The following is a 5,291-nucleotide window of genomic DNA, read 5'->3' on the forward strand; positions in this document are numbered from 1 at the left end:
CAGGGCCCCCCTCCAAGTGCTCAGAAACTTCCCCAGCAAGACTTCAGCCTGTCCAGCAGCCCCAGGGACTGTTCTGGGACTGTGATCACATGGTCACCATGGTTTGTGGACACCGAAATGGCAGGAATGTCAAGTGCGGGTTCCTGCTCCACAAGCGTCTTCCAGAGCCCTGGGGAGGGTCAGGACTGCAGCTATGGTTAGTACAGTGGCCTGAACACGTGCTTAGCCCATTCCATCCTCTTCACTTGCACGTGTGCGTGTGTGTGTGTGTGTGTGTCTGTATTTGTGTATGTGTGTATGCATATGGGTTTATGTGTATCTATATGTATGTGTGTCTGTATACATATGTGTGCATATGCGTGTGTATGTGACATGTGTGTGTGCGTCTGCCTGCCCCCAAGACTTGCCTGCAGGGGTTACAATGGCCAGTCCACGCTGTGTAGCCTTAGGCCTGTGGATTCATGAACACTCTGGGCCCCTGTTCTCTTGTCTTTAAAGAATTCTAACCCTTGGTTGTCCAACAATCAAGGAAAATAATAGATATGCAAGGAAGCTGCCTAACATTACTTTTTAGAAAATAAGGGTGTACGCACATTCATGTACTAGTGATTATCTATTCAATCATTCAACAAGTGTCCTTTGTGCTCGGCCCTAAGAAATCAACAGTGAAGAAAAGAGAATTGACATTAGCCCTTGTTCTCAGGAAGCAGACGGTTTAGTAAGAAAGACCTGAATAGTAAGCACAGATTCACAGTTGTTTTCAAAGTCAGAAAGGGCAAGAGCAGCCAGCTCTGTGCACGGCACTAATGGGACGCACGAGGAATACATCACCAACGTGGAGCAGTGGGGTGGTGGGACTGTGAGTCCAGGATGGCCCTGGCGGTGGGTCCAGGAGGCACGGGCTCACCAGAGGATCTGGAACCTGGAAATCTGTCCACAGGGGAGAAGACACTGGTCTCATTAGTCAGAACAAAACCAGGATCCTGGGAATTTGTCCAAACAGGGATGAGGCTGATGGTAGCCAACAGGTTTCTGGGCATGCAGACCAGTGTCAGGAGAGGCCCAGGGAAAAGATGGACCCAGGGGGAGAACAGGCAGCCCTTTGGGGGAGCAGTAGCCTAGTTCTCAGAGAAGTGCAGTGTCAAAGTCAAAGGAGGATCAGTTGCAAGGCTCCCCACTGAGGGTGGGCGCCAAATCTCTTGTGTCTGGGTGAGGCCGGCCCTCTCCCATTTGGCACACCTGCAGCTGACCACGGGGTCCGTGCTCAGCATGGGCACCTTCCATCTCCTCCCCACGCCCAGCAGTAGATTCCTTTGATTTCTTGGCTTTGGTTCCAAGTACAGCCCGGGGGCTTTAAATCTGACCCTGGCGTCCCCACTTTGTGCTCCATGATGTTGCAGGTCAGAATTTATATGTAGTCAACCGGGCGCGGTGGCTCAAGCCTATAATCCCAGCACTTTGGGAGGCCGAGGCGGGTGGATCACGAGGTCGAGAGATCGAGACCATCCTGGTCAACATGGTGAAACCCCGTCTCTACTAAAAAATACAAAAAATTAGCTGGGCATGGTGGCACGTGCCTGTAATCCCAGCTACTCAGGAGGCTGAGGCAGGAGAATTGCCTGAACCCAGGAGGCGGAGATTGCGGTGAGCCGAGATCGCGCCATTGCACTCCAGCCTGGGTAACAAGAGCGAAACTCCGTCTCAAAAAAAAAAAAAAAAAAAAAAAAAAAAGAATTTGTATGTAGTCACCTCCCGACCGACGTGGGCTGTGCTGGCCTTCTGGACTGAAGCATGGGCCAGATCTCTGGCCCTCCAAGAGCATCGAGAAGTGAGCATGGCTGGCCTGGGCCTCCTTATTCCCCTCTTGTTGAGGACTCAGTGGGTGTCAGAGTCTGGGACGGGGATAGTTTTCCAAATGGAGGCTCAGTGGTCCCAGACCAGTGAGAAAATATGTGTTGAGTGAATGGATGAGAACAAAAGCCAGAAGCTTAAAGCTATTTGGAAATAAGATGCCCTTTTTCTTACAAATGAAACACTCAAAGACCAGATTTTCCAAAGCAATTGGAATGGCTACCCCGCAAAATATCTCCCTCCAAAGGGACTTCTAAAGGTTTAACTGACACCTAAAGGGAAGGCGCTGAACATTTTAGACCTAAAATCACAGAAAACAAATCTAGTTTGGCTCTGGGCATTCTCATTACATCCTTAAGTAGTTCTAGACACAAATTGTCTTCCTCCCTTGTTGGAAACATATGCTTGATGCCTCAAAGAAAAATCAGCACTGAGACAAAGGATCTCTCAGAAAAGCAATTTTTACTTTCTGCCGGAAGGGTACCCTCGCCAGCCACGAGAATACAATGAACAAAGGAAAAGCAGACATATTTATCCCTTATGCGTTTGGGGTTGTCTTTACTGCTGTGTCTGATCTCCCTTGGTTGGAGCCAGCCCTCACAATTTAAACTAAAACCCGATTGGCTAATAACTTAAAACTTTCTTAAACAGGTAAAAGCAACAGAAAACAAAAAGGAAGTCCAAAGAAGGAAGGGGCATAGGCTGCAAGCCGGGACACGCCTGTGAGCACGTCCAGCACAGATACCCTGGTTAAAGTACAAGGACATAGAATGTCCTACGTGCCTGTAAGCACGTCTAACAGCTACATAGGATAGGGCTCAACAAATAGTTATTAGCAAAAAGCAAGAAGGATTTATTATTTAACAAGAAGGGAAACTTTGAAGGGAAATTTTCTACTTCCCACATCCCTTAAGTAATTCTAGACACAAAGAGCTTTCCTCATTTACCCCTTGTAATCACACTGGGAGGTGGGTATGATTTGTGTCCATGTTGAAGGCGAGGACACAGATTCAGAGTGGGTAGGTGCCTTCCCCACAGGCAGAGCACAGACACCCACACTTGCAGCTGCTTTAAACAACCAGCTGTGCCCCTGATCTTGGTGTCTGGCTGGGATATTTTGCTGTTGGTTGGTTTCGTTTGTGTGATTAAGACTTCTAAATGATTCGGCCCCTTTTTTGTGTTTGTTTTTGACCTTTGCAAGATTCACTAATGGTTGATCCAGCTGCGCCTACATCATTCTCCTGTCACACGCTCAGTTCTCCTGACACTAACATCGGCCAACATCATGTGCTGAAGAAGGGTCTTTTGCAGCTGGAAACTGGCCCAGCCACTGCGGCGGGCAGCCAGCAGACATCTTCAGTCATCAGCCCTCCATCAGGAAGACACGTTCAGCAATGGTTCCTGAGGGAGGCTTGGGATAGGAAAAGAAAGGGTGCTCTTACAAAGGAAACAAATGTTTCAAGATACTTCCATTAATTAAGAAAATCTAGGGCAATAATACACAGTCCTCAAAGTCCTAGATTATAAAACCATTGTGTTAGGCTGAAGCAAGTGTCACAAAGAAATACAGAATGTCATTTCTAAGACTTTAAGGTGTTAAACATACTTAATGGAAACACCTCTTTCTTAACTCTGAAAATGCTTCATGTAGCATTCAGGCTTCTACTTTGAATTAATTAAGTTGTATGCGTGCTAAGAGCACTTTGGGGACATTGCAGAGATCCTCTCTGTAGAGTACATGATTTGAAACTATAAGAAAATTCTGTGAAGTGGAGCAACTCTCAGAAATCAAATAATGACTATGCAGATCAGCTGTGGTGGCTCACACCTGTAATCCCAACACTCTGGGAGGTGGAAGGATCACCTGAGCTCAGGAGTTGGAGAACAAACAGCCTGGGCAACATAGTGAGACCCCCATCTCTAAAAAAATTAGCAGGGCATGGTGGCACACACCTGTGGTCCCAGCTACCAGGGAGGCTGAGATGGGAGGACCACTTGAGCCCAGGAGGTCAAGGTTACAGTGATCCATGATCACGCCACTGCACTCTAGCCTGGGCAACAGAGAGACACCTGTCTCAAAAAAATAAAAATAAAAAATAAATATAACTATGCAAAAAATGTGACTTTTTCTATAGTACCAGCTCCCACCCTCCTGGGCCGTTCACTACTAATCTCAGTCATCTTGGAGCTCCCATCTCTTCTCTTCTCTGGGGTTTCAATTAAGCTCCAGGAGCAGGGTGATGGTGGCAAGAATTACATCATTCTGAGGGATGTCTCATCTTCACTGTCATCTTCACATGCTACTGTCAACTTGTGTTATTAACAGAAACTTCCACTGTTCCTCTTGACCTGTGACCAAGCATCCACACCATTTGTCCACAAGGCCCTCTCCTGGTCAGTGTCCTCTCACTCAGTTACTCTGGGACCCATGAGCGTGATTCAGCAGCACCTGTGTGGTGGGAGGTGGACAAAAGCCCAGTCCACCTGGTTATGTCATATCATTTCTTCTTCGAGAAGCCATGACTTCTAAGGGTTGGAGCCTCCAAGCTTCTTTGGGATTTGGGGTGTCCCTGAGGCTCACAGCCTGGGGAATGGGCTGCTCAGCCTGTTTTCTGTAGAACCTGACTCTTGCGTTCTGATTGTCCCCTCAACCCCTCACCTGGGAGGAGGCAAGAAAGGCTGACCCTTTACCACATTTTCTCTTCCCACATTTTCTGTTACATATGTTGTCTATGCTGTGAATCTTTTCTGTTCCTCTAAGCACCTGGGTTTGTTTTGAGTTTTTAGGTGTCATTTATATAGAAGAAAATGTGGCCAGGTGCAGTGGTTCATGCCTGTAATCCCAGCACTTTGGGAGACTGACGCAGGCAGATCACTTGAGGTCAAGAGTTCAAGACCAGCCGGGCGCGGTGGCTCAAGCCTGTAATCCCAGCACTTTGGGAGGCTGAGGCGGGTGGATCACGAGGTCAAGAGATCGAGACCATCCTGGTCAACATGGTGAAACCCCGTCTCTACTAAAGGTGCAAAAAATTAGCTGGGCATGGTGGCGCGTGCCTGTAATCCCAGCTACTCGGGAGGCTGAGGCAGGAGAATTGCCTGAACCCAGGGGGCGGAGGTTGCGGTGAGCCGAGATCACGCCATTGCACTCCAGCCTGGGCAACAAGAGCGAAACTCCGTCTCATAAAAAAAAAAAAAAAAAAAAAAAAAAGAGTTCAAGACCAGCCTGGCCAACATGATAAAACTCTGTCTCTACTAAAAATACAAAAATTAGCTGGGCGTGGTGGCACGTGGCTGTAATCCCAGCTACTTGGGAGCCTGATGCAGGAGAATTGCTGGAACCCGGGAGGCAGAGGTTGCAGTGAGCCGAGATTGTGGCACTACACTCCAGCCTGGTGGACAGAGCAAGACTCCATCTCAAAAAAAGGGAAAAAAAGAAAATG

The sequence above is a fragment of the Saimiri boliviensis genome, chromosome 1 (genome assembly GCF_048565385.1).
Source record: "Saimiri boliviensis isolate mSaiBol1 chromosome 1, mSaiBol1.pri, whole genome shotgun sequence".
Lineage (NCBI taxonomy): Eukaryota > Metazoa > Chordata > Mammalia > Primates > Cebidae > Saimiri > Saimiri boliviensis.